The sequence below is a fragment of the Cuculus canorus genome, chromosome 7, assembly GCF_017976375.1.
Source record: "Cuculus canorus isolate bCucCan1 chromosome 7, bCucCan1.pri, whole genome shotgun sequence".
NCBI lineage: Eukaryota > Metazoa > Chordata > Aves > Cuculiformes > Cuculidae > Cuculus > Cuculus canorus.
In genome coordinates this window covers 14,225,289-14,250,266 of record NC_071407.1, presented here as the reverse complement: position 1 = coordinate 14,250,266, position 24,978 = coordinate 14,225,289, and the positions used below count along the sequence as shown (strand labels likewise).

General features: G+C 40.7%; 1 protein-coding gene across 4 annotated transcripts in view; it reads right to left on the bottom strand.

The window, feature by feature from the left end:
- Positions 1–24,978, bottom strand: part of BTRC (beta-transducin repeat containing E3 ubiquitin protein ligase) — a 121,840-nt gene that overhangs the window by 35,640 nt on the left and 61,222 nt on the right. The gene's annotated exons all lie outside the window — the stretch shown is intronic.

Genomic DNA, 24,978 nt, shown 5'->3' with positions numbered 1-24,978 from the left:
AGACCTCCTCTGCTTTGAGAACTCGGGGGAGGGTGGGGGGGTGGCAAGAGGGTGTCTCACCATAAAAGGATGTCTCACCATAAAGAGCAGAATCTCAAGAGCCATTGCACCTGAAAGGCACGAGGAGGATAGTCAGCTCCTCATTCTTCTCCTTTGCAGAATGAACTTGCTTTTCCAGTGTTTGACTTGACAGCAAAGCTACAATGCTAGGCCATTAAACAACTCACTCCATTTACTTTTATTTTAAAAGCTTGGTTTAGAATCTACCCATTTCTGTCCGCCTCTATCTCACATAACAGTCTCTGTGAGGTTAACCATGGGTTTAGCACATATATGGACTTAGTTGCTCAGTACTGAATTAGTTTCCACGCTGCAAAGCTCACTGAAACATTCTGTGAAACTAACATAACCCAGAAGCAGATGATCATCAATCACATCTGAGAGTCAAAAAGAAAGCACCATGAAAAAAAACTACAGCATCTTTACTATTTATTTTCAAGTAAAAATTCAAAATACACGCTCACACTGAAATTCATTCCACTGGATACCCAAGGAACTGGCAGTTTTGTCTGTCTGCAGATTTTAGCCGCTTCTCCACACCTAGTTTCTAATCACATGGCAGAAAAACTTGGATAAGAAAGGACACATCTAGATGAAAGATTACTAGAATTAGGCTGGACACAGCAGCCCAACCTGCTGCACTTTCTGAAATCCTGGGGAGCCAATAGTTTTCAAGGTACTGTTCTAAGTACCTGTGATACGGTGTCAGCCTGGAGGGCAGCTAGCTAAGGATATTACCTCAGACACAGAAGGGAAGTAGAAACTGGTTTGGTTTAGGGCCAGAAAAAGCTGCAGACACCAGAGAAGTAAAGTGCTGAGTCTCTCCAGGTATTGGGGAGACAGGACTGAGCCATGGGCACTTGCACATGAGCTGTACAAAGAGCAGCAGTAATACCTTGCTGGAGAAGCTGCTCCTCTCCCACACTGCTACACAGTAAACAGCATCAGGGAGAAGGGATTAAAAACTATTCTTTCAAGCTAATACTTAATGTTTCAGACAGACTAATAAAGTTTAATTGCCTGGAATCTCTTAGCTCTACTGTAAACTTTCCTGTGATATAGGTCTCCCATGTAGATTTTAAGTGTTGGCAAAACCCTCCAAAATAAAACTTCTCTGATGCCAGCAATGGATGTGAACTGGGAGTTCCTCTCCTCCTCCCCTATCTCCAAGTTGTCTTTGCAAATAACAAGCACTGATGAGAAATCTGCTTGCATCAGCACACCACTGGCATATGTTACCTTCCCAAACTATGATCTCTGACCAGATGCATATCTAGACATATGGGGGGGGGGGTAGACACCACGACTCTCAGAGAGCTACATTCCAGAGCAAACCTTTTAATAACTTTAAAGTGGTCATACACAAATTTCAAAGCAGATCCTCCAGCAACAAATCACTTCCAGTGGAAGTCACCAAAGGAAACTCTTTTTTCCTTGACATGGCTACCAGAACCAGAGTTGAACTGCTGGGACAATTACATGTTATTACTGTTAATGGAGGGAAGGAATACGCACATTATCACTTAGTGAACCAGTCTTCTAAAGACAACGGATAATGGTCAGTAGCAGCAAAGGGCTCATTTATGGCAGGGAGAGGCATAAGCTATGCTCTAAGCAGCAGTTTCATAGTTTTCTGGAACAGTTGCTTCTGTTTTTAAAACACCCAAGCATGATCTACTGCCCAAGTGAAGTTACTCTTTATGGGTGTTATTGTTTATTTTCTTTTTGCTCCAAGCACTCCCTTAACTCACCAGCCAGGAACAAGTAGGTGGACTCAGTGATTCAAATCATGGCAGAACAGTGAAGACCATACCACTGAGAGCAACACATGACTAGAGAGGGAGAATGACCCAGAAGGCCTGTTACCTGTACTCAATAACGTGACTGAGATTTTCAAAACACTGTGGTTCTGTCTGTGTAAAGCTTTTCTCACCAGGAAACACAAGTCCTCCAAGATAGTTTACCCAGTTTTGTTTTCCATGAGTTTCATCCTTGGAGAGGCATTTTGCTACCAACAACAAAGAGAGCACAAGTGCACCAAGGCACCAGGCCAAGGGAAAGAGAGTGATTTAGCCTGGAAGTCATGAATATACATGTTGGGTATCAGATACCATTTCTCAGCTGCAGGAGCACTACATATTTCCAGGCATACTGAAGAGATGCAACCAACAAAAACGCAGCAGCGCCCTGAAGAACTGCAAGATTTGCCTATGTGCTTTGCTCCCACAGCAAACGTACTTCTTAGATCTGCTGGCAGAGTTGGCTACATGAGCACTCCCTAACCTATTTCAGTCAAAATAAGCTTGTTAGCAAAGACCTGCTATTTAAACTGTCTAAGCGAAAACACCTCATCTTAACAGAAAGCTGGTTTGCAGTACTGCTGACAGATCCTGGAGGGCAGCAACCTGCAGCAGCCAGATGAGGGCTGAGCGCTATTCTTTTCCACTAGTATAGCCAGATTTAGAAGAGGACATCTCATCAGCTCACAGTGACTGATACCAATACTAGCTCTGTTAGCAGCCACCACAGGGGCACCTGTAAGAGGAAAAGTCCATTAAATACTCTTGCACAGTGTCAGGTCAAAGCTGGTCAGTGTGCAGCAGCCAAAATCTTGACAGATTTGCCAAGTAGCCTCCCATAACTGCTACACGAGAAACCCATAACTCTCACTCACCAATGTGTCTTCTCGAGACGAGCTGTTCTGCTAACCTTGCAGTCAAATGTTACCTTGCTGGCAAACTAGGATGATTCCTATCAAGCACCTCCAAGATTGCTAGGGGAGTGGGATGTGTATGGCCTGCAGAAGACTCAGGGCTGTCCACTAGTCTTCCACTACCTCAAGGGAGGTTACAGAGGAAAGTGAGACAGAGTCTTTTCAGAAGTGCTTAATGACAGGAAAGAGGGCAACAGGCACAAACTGTACCAAGCAAAACTCTGTACATTAAGAAGGAAATTTTCAAAGTATGAGTGGACAAGGTGCCAATCAAAATGAGCTGACTATGAAGGCAATCCTCCTTTGAATGCGCAGCTGGACTGAAGACCTCCAGTGGTTCATCTCAACTTAAAGTCTCCTATGAAATTGTATCGTAAGACTGTGTTGGTCTATTCTTTCATTGATACCTGGCAAGTGACTCATGATCTGAGGAACAGAGTAGGAAAATACAAGCTAAAGACCTTCTGTAATGAATTCCGTATCTTCAGAAATTGCACTAAGTTGGGTTAGGCCAAACGTGTTGATACGTGAAAGTACATAACAGAAGAAAGGCAAGAAACATTACCCTCTGCAACAACATCCAACCAGCTCTGACCATAACGGTGCTTCAGGAAGGCACATTCAATGTCACAGCTGTCCAGACCTTCTCCCTGACAGGTGATACTCAAATCACACAATCCACAAGCCAAAGTCACAGACTACTGCACTAAGGATTCTTCCTTGGCTCAGTGCTCAGCTGCCAATAATCTTTCAGACCCCCTTCTTCACACTAAATGAGGTAGGGAACCTTCTAGTATTCCACTCTGTAGTAGACTTACTATATATATAGTGGAATTGTTTGAACATAATATATAAGCAATATAAACCCCCAAGTAAAACGGTGCAGAACAGGACCGCTAGCCTCACTTGGTCCTTCAACAAGGTGTATTTTCCACTTAATATTCTTTAACTCAAAGGCATGATTCCACTACTCCTTTTAATGAGATTAATAAGCAGTGAAAACAGTGTAAATCTACCTCCATTTCCCTTTCTACAAATACAGGCTAAGTTTTGTTTTCATCCCACTTCTGAGAGTTACTTTCCTGTCATAACAAGAATGTAATCAGTGCGGAGCACATCATGTGAGAAATTTCTTCCATCCTCATGCGCTGATGCATCCCATTGTAAATTTATCTAACAACCACCAACTCCTTCTTTAACTTCTACTATAATAATTGGCTAAACATCTAAGAACCAATTACATGCTGAGTAAAGTAGCTTTTCCTTCCAACAGTTTTAATATATTATCTTTTAAATATCATTTGGTCTTCTACTGTGAGAATTATCCTTTGTGAAAGGAAAGGAATATTAGACTTTACCATGGCCATGCTATTTGTTAAACATCCCTGTGATACCTCTCACTTGTTTCCCATATTTTCAGTCAGCTCTCAATAGCCTGTATTAGGTCTGGTATTCAAAAACACTCTATTTGTATCTTCTAATTGAGGAAAAGCAACCTGGAATCACACCAGGAAAAAGCATATTCAGCCTTCTGATGGGAAATAAAACTAAAACATCAAGAAAATTCAGTGTTTCCCACCACAGACCAAACTACAGATGTACCATTTGTAGCCTGTTCCCTTGATTGAGGGGTTAGAGCTCCCTCTAGCACTCTCGAAACAGAAGAGCTATAGATACTGAGCTGTGACTATCTGGTCTCATCCAAAGCGCTCTTGGGCTGTCCATAATTTTTATTTGATTTACTTTTTGCTGTCACATGAATAATTAAGAACACATCCATCAGTTTATCTGGAATTCAGGAGAAACAAGTGTCAGGAGAAAATCCCTCTATAACCGATTAAAACTACTCAGACTGCTATAATTAACTGCTCTCTATTTTAAAACGAAATTTAGGACCAGCTGAAGGATTATCATGTCAGCTGTGTGTACAACATGAAATGTAACAAGAAATGAAATGAAAAAGTTGCTGAAAATTTTCAGTTTTCATGGCACGAAAAAACGTCTTGCTACCTCACCCTCCCTTGCAGCTGACAAACATCCCAGTGCAGCTGACAGGTCACTTGCAGCTGTGAATTTCATGTTTCTATTTCAGCATTAAATATTAAGTAACACTGCTTAAGTAAAACTCAAAAGGTGTAACCCTGCTGAGTTCTGCACAATGCTGAAGACAGAGAAACATCTCATGACACATAGAGTGCAACCCCTTTTTAATCACAGGTTATTACTTATTAATTCTTGATAAACTGAAAGCTGGCAACACATTGTAAAGATGAGAAAGGAAATTGGGAGCCAAGATTCTCAAGCTTTGCTACTAACTCTCCCACTGCCTTCATGCCTAGAATCACAGAATCATTCTTGGAAAAGACCTTTGAGGTCATCAACTCCAACTGTACCTGCCCACTACTAAACCATATCCGTGAGGACCTCATTTACCTGTCTTTCAAATACCTCCAGGGATGGGGACTCAACTGTCTCCCTGGGCAGCCTGTTCCAGTGCAAAGGCTGCCATAGACAAGTGCAAGTCTCTTCATTTTGTAAGTCTGTTGGTTAAATACATGTATCCCAACACACGTCCTACAGAGGAAAATGCTGGGGACATCTTCGGAGGCCTCTGCATGAAAGGTTCTTCAATGAGGGCAATCCCACCAAATTACACCATACCACACTTTACACAAGCACAAACTTCCTTCAAGCGCCAGTAACAAAATTTGTCACTTACAAACTAACTAAAACAGACTCGCTAGAAAGGGCACTGCCTCGACTTCACCAATAAGGTAAAACGCAGCTATACTAATCATTTCAGCAGCCTTCCAAAACAGAAACAAAACTAGAACACTTTAAGAAAAAATTTTACCTTGAGTCTTCTCAAATTGAACCACTGCACCCAGATATCACTCTAAAATCAATACAAATGTGGGAACAACTCACACACCCCTGAAGGTGAGCACTATAACGGAGAGTGCACTCTAGCTAGGTCCCTTAACTCATCACTGCAATTTCAATCTGTAACCACCAGGGACTTGGGAACATCACTCAGCTTTAGAAATTCACAATTTCAATATTAGCACGTGACAGAGATGAAGAAATACAATAGAATCTGTTAGATTATCCATGGCTATGTTTTCACTTCTCTGACAAGTCCAGTAAGAAAGACCAGAAGTAACCAGACACGAGTAGATGACAGAAGCACCTGGCCAAAACTTCCCAGCGTTGCCTGCTGGTGTCTCTCAGCCCTGGCCAACAGCTGTCCTTGCCATTCCAGGCCCCAACCCTGAACACAGCCCTACTGCTGCACCCAAATCCTGACGTACAGGACCTTCCCTCCCATAGTACTGATAGCATCCAAGACCGTTCTTTTATTCCCTTAAGAGGACTTGGAGAAAAGCACTGGCTTGGAGAAAAGCACTTCTCTCTCCCCACACCTCTCGCATGCAGCAGGAGAGAATTACAGTCCGATATCTGACCTGTCCAGCAGGAGTGAAAGGACATCTGAAGAGAAAGCAAGCCCTCTGCAGTTGCAGATCTGGTTGTGATGCTGGCAGCCCTCTGCAGCCTCTCTGGGCTGACACTGCAGTCCACCTGTTCTCACCCCCATCTCCAAATAATTGTGGCTAATAAATGTTACCAGAGACAGGTAAGAGAGAGGTGGTGCTCACCAAACTGCAGTAAGACATGGAATTGGCAGCATGCATGCCCAAGTATGGAAACTTTTGAGATCGCTGATCACTCCCATACATTAGAAGCAATAGATCTCCCATCTTCATTTAGGAAACAGTCTGCAGTCATTGTTTTTGTGCCTTTGTTACTTCCAGACTGCGTAATTTAATGAGGTCGTTGGTGCTATCTTCAGAGATAAAGGGAGGAAGGCAGCAGCTAGTGCGAAATGTAGCCCTCCTCATGCAAACACATTACATACTCCAACTGTCGGCTTCATTTCTGTGTGCAGTGGGAGACCTTGAATAGTAAGGTAGATGCGTAATTAAAACTTTAGAGAAGCAGGCACCTTGCAGTGAAAGTTAACTGGGACTTAAGAATTCAATATTTAACCTGTTCTGAGCAGAAGGCTGGACCTCCTAATATACCTTTCAACCTAAGTGACTTTGTGTTTCTAGCTTACAGTCAAAGCTCATCTAGATGCCCCCAGGCTTTTGGAGAGAAAAGCAATTTAGATCTTGACTGAAGCCAAGTTATAGTTGTCTGATGCTGATGCATTTAATTTACAATGAGCAAATTCTGGAATTCTTTTTAAAAAATGCTGTATGAAGAATTATTTTTCTAAAGTCAATCCAACTCTGGGCTTCGCAAGAAGTTGTACCATTTAGTCTTTCCTGTTGCATCATTTAGTTTTAATAGCAACCAAATACCATGTTCTTAGGAGAAGTGTAGATATGCCTCCTCTCTGGCTTTGCAAACTGAGAGCATAAATTCAAGGGACTGCCTGCCTATCCAACCTTGACCTTCAATTCCATCCTTCCAACTATCTTAAATTTTTCAAAACCCATAGATTTTGTTATGATGCCTGTGTTCTCTAAGAACTGCAGCTCATTTGTCTTCACAAATTATTAAATTCCAAACTTATCTGCACCTTATGACCTGAACCAGTTTCAAAACTCGGATCTCAAGCAACAAATTAATTGACCGTGATGTCTAATCATCTGCAATCCTCTAAATCAAATCTCGAAATACTCCCATTACAACCCACCTCGCAACTGTCCAGGATTACAAATTATGAACCAGAACAGGGCTGACAGATCTAAATTAACATGGCAGGAGAACAACCTGATTCAATTCTGTAGTTCACATTATTTTTTAAAATCCAGTGACTTGAAAGAAAACAAAACATGCATATAAGTGGCATTAATTAAGCAACATTTTTATTACCTAAAATCAGACTTATATAAAGAAGAATTACTTGTCAGAAAGAGGGCGTTCTTTGCTGAGAAAACAAGTCTTAATTAACAATCTAGTTTTTTTGTAGCGTAGTTGTTAAGTATTTTTCACTTTTATTTTCTTCTAAATGAATATTACCCTAAGCACAAAAGCCCTTGCTTTAATTGTCAGAAATGGGGTCAGAAAAAACAATGCTGAAATATTTTAATCATTGTGGATTTTAACTAATTTATCAGTTTGTGGTTACTGTTCCAAGGCTTTCATTCGGTGTTGAGAAGCAACAGAAGGATCTCAGACTTATGGACAGGAGAAAATAGTTAAATCTGTCCTGCGCACAATTAGGACAGACCGATGGTATTTCACAAATTCAGGGCATCATGAAGGCAAGTGTTTGCCTGTTGGCCACAGGACCCAAACAGCTTGGCTGCATACAGCACTGTTTCCGCTCACTACTCACTGAGCTGAGCAGCTAAAGACTACTTTTCTTCCTGTCAAGATTCACCACAATGGTAAAAAGTAAGTAACCACAGCTACTTTGAGTACTATTTTCAGCTCTGTAAGAGCAACTACTGGGTTGCTCATTTTTAATTTTCCTGAGCAATGAGGTTCAGCAGTGCATACAGTGAGCACTGCTGTCTGTCTCCAAGCTGCAGCCTCAGCTAAACTGTCAGTCACACACAATGAGGAATTGCCTGCCTAGATTAAGTGGATATAACCTTCCACAGGCAGACTAATTCAATTCTATTTTTGTAAATTACAGATTGTGTTAAATATACATGAAGGAAAATATGGAATAGTTTCTTTACTACACAACATGAATTATTTCTAGGTTCCCTCTAAGAAAATTCCAAATTTTAAAAGCTGCCAGTTAGTGGCAGCGACTGCTGGCGAGACTAATCCAGTCGAGCAGTTGTATTCACCAAGTACTGCAAAGGGCAGTACAATGTTCCAAGAGAACTAAGTGATCAGGATACCTGACAGTAATGAGGAGGAACACCAAGCTTCCTTTTCCTGGTGCTACTGCTTTCATGTGAAAGTTAAACCATAAGCTTCATGAAAGCCAGAAGAATTAGAACTTTACATTTATGTAAGACTCTTAATAGCTGCAGTATCGTTTTGGGCAATAATTTGAAAATTTCTGTGAGAGAGGGATTGGAAAAGTAAACATAAATTCCTCCTAGAAATCAAACTCCTCAAGCACAATGATGAAACATCTTCACCATTTCTCTTTCCTCACTTCTTAAATTATGCCATTCCCCAAGGACCATTCAATTTATCCTAATAAAACAAAGAGGATACAACTGCTCTCTAAAAATATATGGGGATAAAGACCAAAAAGGGAAAGGAACTATTAAAACAATAGGAAAAACCAAGCTAAAGAAACAGTGGTACAATCTCTTAATGAATAAGCTATCTTGGAAACTCAGAGAGGATTTCACGTCATTAGAACAATCAGGTTTTGGACTCATCTTCAAATGGAAAAAGAGACCTCAGACAGACCTTTAACTCATTGTAAGATGAAACTAAAAGGACAAAGTAGTATCTGCTGGAATCAGTGACCTGTAAGGTCCCAGAAGGTAGAATGACACAAACCAGGCAATATCCTGCTCTGTAAGAGGACATTCATCACCTTATAGCTCGGAGTACACCTGAACGGGCACAGATGCAAACCTGTTGACTGGTAACTAAGCAAACTGACTTCGAATGAGTAGAGAACGTTGATGGGACGGTGGGCTCCACTTTGTTAAATATACAAAGGTAGGGCTTCATTCCTTTATCACAGATGATGGGCGAATGCTTCACCCAGAAAAAAAGCTGCCAATTTTCAGTATAGCACCTGCCCAATGAGCTTGAGCATACCTGAGACTTACGAAAGCTACCACGTACACCTTTCTGCTAGGTCCTGAACTGCTGATTTGCACATGACACACAGGAACACTATTTCTTCTGGTATGGTTTTATCCATCTGTCTCAACTCCGGGAGACTCACAGGTAACTTCAAACTGCCCTAAAGCCACAGTCAGTCTCTGCAGTTGGTTCAACAGGATACCCCATGTGGTCTCTGATCCATTTATAATAAACATATTGCATGGGAACAGAAAATATATCTTTTCACACCTTCATTGCCTCCAGGTAAACTCATAAGATCTGAGGCAACCCTTCAAGCTGTTCATTCATGTGATGTCTGGATGTTAGATGAAGATAACATCCGGATGTTAGTAATGCAAGTGTCCTTAGAGTTCCTGATAGAGGCACTTTTGCTGGAGTGACGTTCAAGTCACTTACCACTGACTACAACGATTAGGCTGTGACCTGCTAGGCAGTCAGCTGTTGTAACTATGAACACTACTGTCTCCATAATTAGAAGAAAGGATACATGGCTGATGTCAACATTCTTGCTGTCTTCTGCTAGCCTCTACCCTTAACTGACTAGCTTTCTTGGTACAGCTTGCAATGAGTATCTGACATTCTTGCGGCTGTGAAGACTGAAAACTCAAACAGGCTCCATCTAGAGCCCAGTAGGACTCCAAATCAATTCCTCTGACCAGCAGGATCAAAACTTCTCCTGCCAGCCAACACTAGAGACAGAATGATAGAGGCAAGCACCTGACCTCCAGACAGACTATTCATGTTCAGCCATTTGAGGCCCCACATAAGATGAAGAGTTCTTTAGTTCAGTATCAGGAAACTCTGAAGGTAAATGTGTCCCCACCTGAGGGCAGGATTTGAAGCCTGTGGATCAGGTCTCTCATATTAGAAGGGATTCTAATTGTTAGCATTTGATCCAAAAAAGTTACGATGGTGACAAATGGTCCAAAATGAAGGTAAAGACAGTTACATATGTGGAAGTAAACCAAGAGCAAGACATCAAGTTCTCCAGTGAGAACAGTTTTATTCTATCAAATGCTATTCTAGCGGATGAAACTGCAGACTCAACAGTGCTGCTCCCATTTCCCAACTGATGACTTCTCTACGCAACCCATAAATTCAGATTTCTCTGAGCCCCACCTTCATGAGAACTACAAGATGTATTCTAGGGAAGAATGCTTTAATATATGCATTGAATATCATTAGTGCAGCTGAGGTTTGTAATCTCTCTAAAAGAGACAAATTACATTCTGTAATAGTTTATAAATAATTATTTGGCTATTAAAACCTTAATAGGTAAACTTACAAAATTCTTTGTCTTTAAATAAATGTTCTCTTTGTGTTTTTATATTATTCATAAAAAGTTTAATGTACTAACAGAAGTACATTAAACTTTTTGCGAATAATAGGACAGATCCCATATGGCATTAGTAGAGAAACAGTATTACCACTTAACACATATTAACTCATATCATGTATATGGAAAGGAGACAGTTAAAGTAAAAATTTTGAATCTTCTGAACTTTGAAGTGTTTTAAAGTATAAACATATAAAAAGATACTACTGCAATTTTTAAGCAAGAAAGGATTTCTGGGAATAGTAATATTGATTAAACCACTGGAAAAAAACATAGAAAACTTCAGATATATGAGACTTACTTTCTCTAACACAAAAAATCTTCTAAGTTAAATTGAGGCTGAAAATGGTGACCCATTTTAACCTGGTTTGGAGTTTTTTTTTAAAAAAAGACAGAGAAATTTTAAAGAAAATGTTGCTGGTGTCCTGTCAACAGCTACAAGACAGTTCGCCCTCAGGGAGCAAAGAAAGAAATATGTAATTGGAATACACAAAATATAGTTTAGCTGGAGGTAGGAAAATTCTAACCCATAGTACAAAGAGGCTTTGTTTTAGCTTCACCAACAATATTCAGGAAGTCTTCCAGTGTGCTGGACAAAGCATACATATTCCTGGAAGAGCACAGGTACAGGATCCATGGAGTGTAGCATTCTGCTAGGGGCCATTAAAGGCAAAAAGCTTTAGGACCTTTTGCTACTTAAACATGGTCTGGTGTGTGCTTGGTAGCCTGAGCACTTCTTTCTAGCAATACATTTATTGAGGTTGTAGGAGTTCTTTGAAAGCTACAGGGCAGAGTGAGAGAGAGGCAAGGGTTCTGGGAAAATTTCTTCCTGTATAGGCTGTAATTACTTAATGATTTTCTTTATTAGATCCAAAATAGGCTGGCTTGTTCACATTACTTGCCTTGCAGCAATTTGTACAGGGTTTCTGGGTAGCTTATTCGAAGATGAAAACTGCCTCTCGACAGAGGAGTCCTGCCTGGGTGAGGACCTCTTTAGATTGCAGAGGCCGATACAGCTCTATCGCCCTCAGAGCACACACAACATTGTCTGAGAACCGGGCTGTACATCAAAGCCTTTGCAGTGCCCTCAGGTCATCCCGAGCTTTACAGAAGTAGGTATATTGCTTGGTGAGACTCCCTTTTATGTCAGTCCTGGTGTTCTGAAAGTTACAGCCATATGAGGAGTATTTCAGAGAGAGTTTGATGAAGAAATGAAGGTTGTTGAACCTGTGATAGAAGTTGGTGGGAGTGCAGAAATCATCTCTGTGAACAGATGAAACATCTCTGTGAATGGAAGATGAACCGGCAGTTAAAGCAGAAAACCAGACTGTCAGTAGCACTAAAGGATAACTTTTACTTCTGGTTCTCCTCAGTTTTGGGCTGAGCCTGGTTAAGTTTCTCTTCTCCTAAGATACTTTCCAGCTACTTTGCAAGGTGTTGCAGAGCTACTTTATTGTTCCCTAAGCCAAATGAGCCTCAGGGAAAAGACATCAAGTATAATAGCAACACTCTACACACAGCTCTGATCCTGAAAGACGGTAGAGAAAAACTTTAGTGTGATAGGGCAAAAAAAGGTGAAGTAAAACACCCGAGGGAATTATTTTTCCCCCAGCTTGCTGGGAAGCAGATTCTCAAACTGAAGAGGCCAGAACAGGGAGAGCAGCACGTACGGGGTGAGAAGAGAGGCAGGAAAACTGCAGAGGGAAAATGCAAAATACAGACAACTGAATGTGAAGAATATGCGAAACTTTTCAAATTAAAATAATAAAAAATAGGATAAAAAAACAACTAAGAACTAACACTGACAAAACCATCCAATTGCAAAACTCAACCAAGAACTGGAAGAGAATTATTTGATTAGGTTAAAAAAACCCAAGGCTTAGCTGCATGTTTATTTTAACACATATGTAAACATTAAGAATCCTTAGACTGCCTATTAACTCACATGTGGCATACTTACGCTATTTATGATATTATGCCCCATGCTGGGACATCCCATTACAGAGTCACGGTGGCAGCTCCATACTTAAGGTGAATACTGCAACACATCACCTCTTTCCTGTTACTCTCTTGCAGTCAGATTACTTTGGGCAAGAACTTACCTATTGATTTCAGCCCACAAGGGAATCTTTTTAGGAACTGACAAACTGATTTAAGCAGCTGTGTAATAATTCACTGGGGTTTGTATTTTATTAAAGGAGAACAAAGGCTTCTGATGTTTTCTGCAATAAGAATAATGTTTGGCTGAATGAAGATGTCCACTTTTAGAACGTGAAGAATGAAGGTGTCCACTTTTACTTGGACTTTCCCCTTGCCTCCCTTAAGGGCCACATTTGATCTAAATTTGACTGCAACCATTGGCAAGTACATCCTTCCCCAAGAGGCACATCTATCACAGCCTTTTGAAAATGCAGTGGGACCTGGAGAGAGAAAGTGTCAGAGGAACAGGGCCCAGGTCAACATTAGGTGTATATAAACAAAAATAATGGTTAAATACAAAACCTGATACCGTGTTTCCAGAACCCCAAATATCTAATAAGGAGATGTTAAGCAGCTTTATCCCCTTTTACAGATGGAGGAACTGAGGTGGAAAAGCAGAATACAATAAAGACAAAAACATGTCACAAAGTCTGGAGCTGTAATTCCTAATCTAATATTCCTCCTGTGAGGCCTTGCTGCTTACTACAAATAAACTATTTCCTCTCTAGATTTCAGTTGTTACGGTAACTTCTGAAATTCTCTGCAGAAAAGGGGACACTGCAAGTCCAGCCCTCACCCCAAGAAACACTGGAAGCATTAATTAAGGTCTGTGAAGCACTAAACATACAGGGGAAACCCCCAGGAGGAAGTTTGTATTTCCACATTCTGACTGGATGGGGCTTCAAAGGCATACAATAAACACAGCCCCGGGCACAGAACAAACAATGCAAATAAAATAAAATATTGAATAGCTGTTTGTTAAGAGAATACTGTTCATCCCCCCACACGAAACTTTATTTCTGCCTCAGGCTGCATGGAGTGGAGAGGAATCAGACTGAGTTCGAAATACAATTTTACTTCAAAGGGTTAAATAGTAGCAAAGTTATAAAAAATTGAAACCATTTCTTGTAAAGGAAAACATTAGACAACGTTTGCAGGCAGAACTGCAAGTCCCACTCATTACTATATTAGAAATACAACTGGTTTAGACAGTACAAAAGGTCTTTTTACCAGTTTACCAGTTACCCTTCTCACAGTGACGCGACATCTTTCAACCTTTAAAAACTACATGGATATAAAACTCATACAAAGACCCCTCATCTTTAAAGGAAGGGAACAGAAGAGGTTACATCACACTTACGAAGTAAGAAAGTTCAACATACTACAGTAAGCAGGGGTGGTTAGATCTGCCCAGAACTAAAAACCAAAGAAACCGACCTCACCCACGCAAGCGTTCCTTTCCAGCACGTTTACCAGTACCGACTTAGCAGTGGGCAATGCAAAGCGCCAGGGGGGTGTGTAGGTGCTTACACCGCAGCCTCATGAAGAGCCTGCAGAGTTCACTGTGTGCAGTACACTGGTTTTTGACTTCTCTCGCAAACTGATATGATTTTACTTTCTGTTCAGTATCAGAAAGCGGGATGGCAGGAAGCAGAGAGAGCCTGTGTCCTAACTGCATAGCAATAAAATAAAAGCAGCACCAAAGCCGTGTGCAGAATGACCGAGCTGTTACAACTTCAACCGTTACAACTTCCTTGGGAATGATAGGGACGGAGAAAATAAGTGCCTGAAAACCACAATGCAGAGAGCAAGAAAGGAAGAACAGGAACCACGTTAACCAGAAGTACCTGGATTCCTTTGCACTGTGAGCATTAATGCTATTTTGTGATACTTCTTATTTTTCTTCCAGAAATTGCCTCCTAATATCACTCTTTTCCCAGCATTACTTTTTCCCTTTACAAAACCATCAATTTTTCTAGAACTGGTATTCAGATCTGACAGTCATTAATTCCACTGTCTATTTTTAGAACATACTTGAGAAAATTATGATTTTATCAAACCACTAGGAAAAAAAAAAAAAGATCAAGTCAATCTTTTTAGCAATTACAGCAGCCAAGTCTTTTGAATTACAATTTCTTGTTGGTAAGTAAATAAACTGAAAAATACTGGTGCAAAAAAAAACCCATCAACCACCAAAAAACAACAAAAAGGAGCATTAGGAAATCAATGCAGTGTTTGAGCTCTCCTCTCCTTTTGCTGCTCTAAGCCACAAGGCACGCATAGTATTTTTAACTGAGGAGTCTCATTTCAAATATATGCTGAGGAATCTTATTTCAAAGATATACTCATAAAGGAGAGGAGTAATAAAACAGGCAGTCCCTTACTCTAATTTTATCCATCTCCCTCCTCTTCTTTCCTTGATGCAGTGAAACTTTAAATCCAACACCAAACCCCGTCTCTCTTTTTTATGTAAACAGTGATCAACATTTTCCTAAATGACCCCCGAAAGGACCTACTTCGAAACTACTCATTAGTAACAGCCACGTTTGCAATATTAACCTGGATGCGGCTGTTTATTAAGATCTTTTAAGGGGTTTAGAATGAAGACACACTGCCGGTGTACAGGGAGCACAGAAGGGGTAATTTAAAACCCATGTTTTTCCTCCCCCTCATCGAAAACATGCCCAGCATTGTGCAGCTGTGCTGCCAGCTTCATCACTCCCTCCATCTCCACTCTTGCTAATTAAAAGGTTGATCACAGAACAATGCTCTTCTCATTAATTTCAGCTTTCTGATTGGGCAGGATTCCCGCTTGCTCCGCCTGATCTTTTCCACACTGCTGAAGTTAATGTGACAGGAGCCCGAAGATGGATTACCCGCTGCCATATTGCCCATCACCTCCAATCAGTAGCTATCTGGGTAAACTGATTGTTCTAATTTGCTCTCATTATTTTTACAATATCAGGAGAAAATAACGCACACAGCTCACTGTCACAGCCGTGAAAATCAGCCATTAGTTAAACTCAGACACTGAGTGGCTTTATTAGGAGCACTGCAGTCTATTGATGCAGCTTTGGTAAATTAAGATAGTACCTGCCCTCTTCAAACACACTTTTTTGGGTGTATTTATGTTGAAAGAAAATATTTACTAGGATACTTTTGAAACGCTGGCTGTCTATGCCTGTTATCTTGATGTACTGGCAGAGAATGACAATTAAGAACAATGGAGGCTTGACTTCCACATAAAGAAGGGCAAAATATGCAGCATTATGTACTCGGCAGCTTGTCTGCACATCTCAGCTACTATTTTACAGTTTAAATAAAAATCATCTCAGTACTGATGACAGGTGAATAAGTAAAGGCACCCCCCAAAATCACATTAAATACGGTACTACCATAAAGGCAAACACTGTATGGGCATAATTGTGCGAGCTGTATGTACAAGGTCAACCATTTAGTTTAGGGTTTGGGTTTTTTTTGCTGAGCAAAGGAGCCTTTGAGCCCAGTATCAAAAGACAGGGACTGAGAGCAGGAGCTCCGAACGATATGAGAAACTGTTTTGCAGGGCTGGCAACTGTTTTTCCCTCTATGAGAAAACATTGTGCTACCACAACTTGGGAATGAGTCAGAGCAGAAATGTCACTTCAGAGTGAAGCCTCACAGTATCCCACAGCTAAGAAATGAATAAAGTATTGTTAGCAGTAGGAAGTCAAGCATTTTTTACACCGTTGCAGTGTTAGGAACCACATTGAAAATCCTGGACTTCTGACAGTCTCTAAACTGTATATAAAGGAACCTACATTATTTTGCCTTCTGCCTATCTGCATCTTAGCAAAGGGAAAAGCTAAAGAGGGATTAACAGAAATACGATATCTTAAACCTCGCTAACCATAAACCTTTAAGCTGGTGTCTACGATGCTGTAACTCGCAATGTGCTCTAAGAGTGACAGGCAGAGCACAGCAGACTGATTTTACTTTTAAATAATACCTAAATTAGATTAGTTTTTTGTGTAGATTTGCATGAACCAGAGGGGACATTCATCATTGTGCCAAAAAAGTTAAATTCACTGGGGTACGCTCAAAGTGAATGGTTCTAGACCTTCGTTTTATCTCTCAGACACATCATCAAGATGCTGTGCCAATATGCATGAATCCAGCTAGGAGCTACAAGAAAGACAACAGGAGAGTAACTGGATACCAGAAAAGGTTCAATTTTTCCCTTTGTAGATTATGAATTGCTTGGGACAGCATCCGTGGCTTCTCTGTCTTGTAAGCACAGAGCATCCCTTTTCAATACTTGATCTTCTTTTTTAATATTTAAACAGCTTAAATGTAAGGAAGGGCATTCTCCTCCCTCCGCCAACAAAACAGATGTAATTCTAGTTCCCCCTCCTCCCTCTGCTGTAATTTAAAATGCTACAATTTTCATTCTGCTTTTCAATATTTTTAAATCCTCATCAGCTGGAGCCTTGCGTTTGGGGCTTGATTTTTCCTCCCTCCTAGAAAAGCCGCCTCACAGCTTTGTTCGGTATCTCTTTTGACCCTTGCTAATGGTTTCCTCTTGGAGGGGCGTGCCATGCTTTTCTCCTTAAAATTCCTGCACTGAAAGACTGAACCACACCACACTCCACAAAACGTGCTGATGGCACAAATTACAAGCCCCCAGCCGAACACTGCAGCCCCCACCATTCGGGCAGATTTATGTGGGCTCTTGCCGACGTTATTACAAGTCAGAGTTTATTGGGAAATTGTTACATTATGCGGAGTGTCTAACAAATTGCTTATGCTGCTATAATTGGATTACAACAGCCGCTTGCTCCCACCGGTAAGATTAGGCAAGTAGGACTCCTGCCGATCTCTGAGCGTTAGCAGTAATTTTATTTGCCTTGCCTCTCTCTTTCCTAACAACATGCCTCTTTCCCTGCCAGCTGTCTGCTGAAAAGGCACAGGCTTGTTCCTTGGCCCTAACAATGCAATTACAGCCCTGCAGATCGCACTGTTTGTGCATTAAGTACAGAGCCAAAACGAGGCGAATTGATCGTTTGACTTTTGGAGGAGCCATGTGATCTCTGCATGCGGTGATCCGGCATGCATCACTGGGCAATGCTGCAGTACCCGCCTGGTGAGGAACTTGCTCCACGCTTGCTCCCCTCCCCGGCTGTTCCTAACAGCAACAGCATTGGAGCCTGCCCCATGTTAACGCTCATCAGCCCACAGAAACGGGTTTGGTTTTAGCAGCTTTCTTGCTGGGCTAAACTCAACTCACTTTGCCTTCTGGAATCTGACATTTGCCCAAACCAATGGCTTCCTTGCCATGGGCTACATTAGGAAACGGTTATTCCAGCACTACACAACACAAGCTTTAGCACAAAAATTGGACATATTTTCAAACACCTTTTTCAGGTCTTGCATTTGAAAAATATTGAAGACATACCTAGTTAATGTCACAATGATGGTATTTGCACCCTCTACCATCTGAGAGTGCTGCCACTGCAGATGACTACTTAGGAAGCGATGCTTCTCTTCATGTTTGCCATCGTTTACCACTGAAGCCATCAACGATTTGGGTTCCAAATTGTTGCACATTTCCAGCTCAAAAGATCCCAAAGTACTATATTAGTGCAAGTCCAGTTTCTTTGATAACGCTCTTCCTGGCAAACACTCCTGAGAAGCTTAATGTGACAGGAATTGGATGAAGACCTCAAGGCTATAATTCTTTACGCAGAGTGTTCATCACCAACCCAGCAAACACTTGGAATGGAACTATAGCATGTGACACTATACGCAATACAGGCGCAGGTGAAGTTTAAGTAAGGACACCAAGTCAAGTTCTAAATTTTAAAATATTTCTCTGACATCTTCACTGCCTGTATATTGAGAGAATCCCAGGATGATTCCATTTAGAATGGACCTCAGGAGGTCTCCAGCCCATCTCCTGCTCAAAGTAGGCAGCTCAGACCAGGTAGCACAAGGTTTCATCCAGCCTGGTGTTGAAAACGTCCAAAGACGAGGCTGCAGTGCCTCCGCAAGCAAACTGTTCCAGGTGGCTGTCATTGCCACAAAGCAATTTTTCCTTATAACCAGTCAAACCTGAGAAGGGTTTTCCAAGATCTTTGTGGGAGCCCTTCCCATATTACTGAATTCAACTTCACAGCTAATGCAATTTGATTTCTTGGGATTCCAAAACCAGGGCTCCAAAAAGTAAAAACATCTCCACGGAGTTGACTGAACTTTGGAAATAATTCCTCATACCAAGATTTTGCAGCATCTGACTATCATTACTGCAGAGCTCTGCGAACCAATCTCCAGAATATACCTAGACATGCTCAGCTACAAAGTAATTTATGAATTAACCATTATATTAATATTTCTTCAAAGTCTCTTTTGCATTTAAAAAACCTCAAGTGTAATTATTTTTTTAACTCATCAACAGGCAAAGTCATTTTGGGTGGTAAGAGAAGGAAAAATGACAACTACTCCACAGTGTCTGCATAACTGAAGACTAAAGAAGCCTGTTTACATGTAGTTTAACACTCAAAAGAAACTCTGAACAGCTGAAATGCCTTATAAATAGCTCAGACCCAGAGGAAGTGCAAACGTCTGCATTGTGAATTGTAGATCTTAATTACAGACAATGGCTGGTACAGCAAGTAGCACAGAAAAAAAAAAGTGAAACAGTTGCACTGTTCATGGTTGGCAATAATTCTTCAGGAAAATATTTACTATCAATCAGTTATGAGAAAAGGGACTCTGCGCTCATAAAACAGCACGTTGCTTCTCATACCAGGACCATTTTGCTTCAGCATAATCTGAATTTAAACAGCTTGTTTCCTGCGGATATAATTTTGGAAATAAATAAAACAAGTCTATCAAAATCTGGAGAATGTGTATGGTGGGGTGGAGTGGGGTGAGCAGGAGTATCACACTTCTCTCAGTCATTTGCAAAGACATCATTAGACTGCGGGAAAGCTAAAGCACCAAGACTGTCTTGACCTTAAAAAAAATAAATTAAAAAAAGAGAAACTCCCAATTAAGATAAAAGTAGGCATATTACTAAGAAAAGAAGATCATCATTAAGTCAAAGCTTTTAGATAAATCTCTGATGCTGTTTTCCACTTGTGCTGGCTAAATACTGAGAACTCACAGTTTCAATTTTAAAGATTAAGTAATCCCAGCAATGTCCCTGCAACACCCACCATTCACACTACCCTCTTTTTACAGAGATTACCTTCAACAGACAGGTAAAATGACGCACTTAAATCCCTATTTGCCAGTGGCTCAGATAGCGTTTATGCAGTTCACAAGGCTTCAAAAACTGTCACCCCAGAGAAAGGTATATCCAAAACGGGACAGTGCTACCGAGTGTTTTGGAGCTGGAAGCACGTCCACTGATGGCCCCTCTGCATCACTACACAGAAGCTTAACACTAAAAATTAAGGAATGGAGGAACATACTATCCCATTAAAACAGAGGAAGGAGTATCAGGAAACTGAATGTTGCTAGTCAGTAATTGTTCACAACTAAATTGCTTTAATTTCAATCTCAAAGACTACAAAGGCTTCAAAAGCACTGGAAAACTGCATTATCTGAAGAGATACTGACTCAGTGCTATATCACAGTAAAACTCTGAACTGGTTATGTTATTCATGCAAAGGAAATGCAGGGAACACTCTCAGAAAAGTGAAGCCATCAATATGTGACATAAAGGGACTTGAGAGTACAAGAGGGACACTCTTCAGATCAATTTGTCCTACTGCCAACTGGAACATCCAGCCTGGAACCCTAAATGTTTATTAAAGAGCACTCACAGTTTCTCCTTTTAATTCATATAAAAATTGTGAGCTCTATGTTACTACTGTGCAGACTATTTTTATTCTAAAAATTCAGAAGTAGTGATGCAGAAAGAACTGACAAAGGAGGGCAGATTTCAATTACCAGCTTCTACCACCACTCCTTGCTTTAGCTGAACTACTGTTGAATGTAAAATGTGTAGCTATAGCTAAATAACATTATGCATCTTTGAAAGAAAATTTCATACAGCAAACTTGAAGTGCCAAGCCCATTTCCATGTTTCCAGAATTGAGTAGAACACAGCTCTGTCTGCCTGTACACCACAGCTTGCCAAGCAGATAGAACATCACTACGTGCTTAAGCAGTACTTTTCATCCAAGCATCAAAAAAACACTATACAGTTAAATTTCACAATATTTCTGCAAGGAGAGTATTATTCAGTTCCCTTTTTGAAGAGGAGCAAAAAAAGCCATCATGGCCACAGAGAACACAATCACAGGGCTAAAAATTAATGAACCCTTTCTAGATTCCTAAGTCAATACTGTAACCGCTGCAGCATACACATTTAGAAGTATCATTAACTGCAATGAAAGATTCCCTATAAGACACAACATGCTTAAAAGACCCTGAAAAGTCCCTTGAAAAGCAGGACCAGTTATCACATGTGGTTACAAGGAGTGGCCTGAAACAAAAGTCTGATTTTTCAAGGGTGGTGTGCTTGATTCTTTTTTCCTTTCCTCCAGTTTCACTTATCTTAAATAAAGACAGAGGCAGAAAACCTCTCCCAGCTGCTGCTGAGTTCAGAACCAAGCAGAAACCTGGGGATGCTGTATGCCATTTAGAAAGTGTCTTTGTGCTGTCTCTGGCAGGTATGCCATAGGGTGCCCATCTCTGGCACACGTAGGAAAGAATTCAGCATGCAAAATGAAACTGAGAACACTTCTTTAAATAGCAGATACAGATGAACTGGAACTGACTGCTGGAGTTAATAAACAGTAAAGATCTGTCTAATGAAGGCAGGAAACGGGTATTGACTCTAGAGCTCCATGAGATCAGCTGTACACCAGTCTCTTGCTGGGAAAGAAAAGGGCACTTTGAATCAGAAGGATATTTCCATCTTCCAGGGAAGTGCAAAATTTAATGGACTCCAAGTGAACAGCAAAACTCAAACCTAATACAGCCCATATTATTAAAGGGTGAAAAGGTAATATCTCTATTTAAAACCAGGAATAAACAATCCATCCAAGCAAAGACTCAGCCAAGGAGACTGGAAGCACATCAGAGCATCCACCACTGCACAGCAAACAAAGTGTGAAGGTCACCACAGAAAGTAAGTGGTCCTGATGTAGAATAGAAGAGAAACTTGTTTGCACACCCAGGAGCATCACAAGAATCCTAGTGACATACCAGATGCCAGGGGATTTTTAACTGTGCCCCTCTCTAATTGAGGATGAAGCACACACCACCACCATTATCTGGCCTGAAGATACTGGCTTACAAAATATGGAACAAACAATAGGAACAGATGCTCATTTGGCCAGATTTCAATAAGCCTCATTAAAACCAAACACCCTGTCCTTGGAGCTCAGGTTCATGCTAAACTTCTACCTTATTTAAGCATCTAACACGAGCTCCTGAGAAAGCCGTCTACTTGTGGTTGCCTATCAATAGTATCATAAAAAGAAATCCTCTCACAGACATTTTTTGGTTTCTACAGAGGCAAGCAGGGGGATTTTATATACATTTATGTGTGTGCACATGTGTATGTGCGTACACATATATAAAACACAATTAGATTGCATTTCCTTTTTAAAGACATTAGGTTAAATATATACCAGACGCACTGACCACTCAAACACAATGGGCAAAATGATACCAAAAGATTAGTGGAAAAACTCCCAAGGTTGGAAGGAACCAATGTTACAGGTCACACAGGTAATATCTGTGTGTCACAAGATATAGTATCTTTAGTTAACACATGAGCACGCTTGAAACAATTTCTGCTGCTCCTTATGTGTTTCTACCCAAATGTGCCCAAGTCCAATCAATGGTGTTTCAGAGGACAAATACCAGAAAAGCATGACTAAGATCAAAACGCAAAGATTCAAAAGAACATGATATTCCAGTTTTATATTTAAATGTCTGAATAAAAGTAGCTAATTTGCAGGTCTGCAGAAGTCACTGAGCAGCTGGCTGCACAGTAAGCATAACGCTGTATAGAAGACCAGGCAGACAACGTTTCCTAATAAACACAAACTTCCTTGAGTGGCCAAAACCACAGTAGCCCTACAGTAGACTCCATATTGAAAACGCATATATGTTTATTATAAACTTCTTTTCCCTCCTTTTTAGAAAGAATGCCAGCTGTTAGGTTGGTAAGTTACACCTGACTGTCTGTACAGAAGCATTCCTTCATACAAGAGTCTGATGGATGGGCAGCACTTTGTCCTGGAAAAAGATATCTCAATATTGATGTGCGTGGCCTTCAGGGAAACTGCAAGTCATCCTTTGAAAAAAAATTTAGAAACACCAAGCACACGATCAGCAAATGGCATTAATGCAGTCTTAAGAGGACAAAATTATTTTTTTTTGCAACTAAGTGCAGAATCAGAGATTCTGATTTCAGAAAAAAACCTGTCCCTTGCAGACTAACTGACAAGCACCTTGTAACACTGTCTGTGGCTCCCAGTCAGGGCTGATACTGTACTGCAGAAGCAGAAAAGGTAAATAACAATTTCCAAAGGAATCCTTTGTCTTTCAATGCCAGATTTAAAAAAAAAATGAAACCTCTTTTCCAAAAGTGCTGCAGATAAATCCACGGTTATATACTTCCCTGTGTTCACCCTCTTAACAAAACATTGTAAAGTCCAAGGCTGTAAGACACATCAATCACTGAGGATAAACTCGCCACGTGCATAAGGCTTGGAAAAGGCCTCTGAACTCCTTAAATCCCATGTAAGCCCTTCACCTAGGAAACACTGAACAGTTGTGCCATTTGCCTATGCCATCATTGAGCCATCTGCATTTAGCTAACTGGGTTTATAAATGCTTCAACGCTTCTGGAATTTGAAATACAAGCTTAGAACTTATTTCATTTTGGCTTGTAGCTTGGAAGGCGAAGGCAAAGGAAAGGAGTACAATAGCCGGGCAAGCTAGTGCTAGGGGAAATATATTCTCAGAAAGTCCTTATGGTTTTTCATATATATGTATGTATTACAAGTACCTGTGTGTGTGTGTGTATATATATACATACACACACGTATACATATGTTTTTTCATATATATATATATATGAGGTGGCACGTTGTCCAACAGCACATAGAGACACAATAGTTTAACATATAAGCTTTTTCATCCTCAATAACATGAAACAAGTCTTGCTGTTCCTGCCTTCAGCCCTACCTGCACCTCTTACCATGATCCCACTGATAGAGGTGTAGGAAAGTTTATAATTTGTGGCATTAGGATGTCAAAGAGATGTCATTTCAGTTCAAAGAGGCATAATGTAAATTAACTGTAGTTCTTGCACATCCTTGCTCCTAAATAAGATGATCAGGTCAAACAACATGCTATAAAGCAGATGGGGCTGAATGGGTTTACTCTAGCTGGCTTGCTGTGAGCTGCTTCATGGCATCAGAATGATGATGTACGCTGATATAATTCAGTCAGCACAGCTTTGGTGCCTTGCTCAGAGTTTCACCTACTTTGTATCATAAAGTGCCTTTGGCAGCAGTGTGGGATACCAGTTGTATTAAGCTAAGGATGGAAGTGTTGGTATTAAGTATTGGCACTTATTACAAAGATTGGTAGCTTCTCCCAGCAGTGCTTCTCCAGTGGAAGGAAACTCGGTGTGTCAAACACAGTTTATGAGCATCAAGGCACCTGGAAGCAACATGACAAACTTTTATGATGGCCAATCGCCTGACAGGGAACAAAAGTAATGGGACGTTCAAATTCCACCAGCAAAATCCCAGGAAAGATTTAGCTGGGAAATTATCTTAAAGGTCAATACAGAAGTGGGCCCTGAAGGGACAAGGCACCTTTAACAATCATTTGAAGTATGAAAAAAAAGGACTTCGAGAAGATCAAGGGATAAATAACTGAAAGAGAAAACAGACTTTTGAGTGGTCAGGTTTGTGGTGACAGAGGAGCAACAAAATGCCAGCTGGTTTTGGTAACAGATGGCTGCGTGCACTGATCTGTCCTGCAAGCCCATTCTAAACTTCCTTTCAGTGGAAATAGGAAGCTTACACAAAGCTAAATGCATCCTTTGCACAGCCTTTCTATACATATTACATCACGATTCAAACATTTTCCA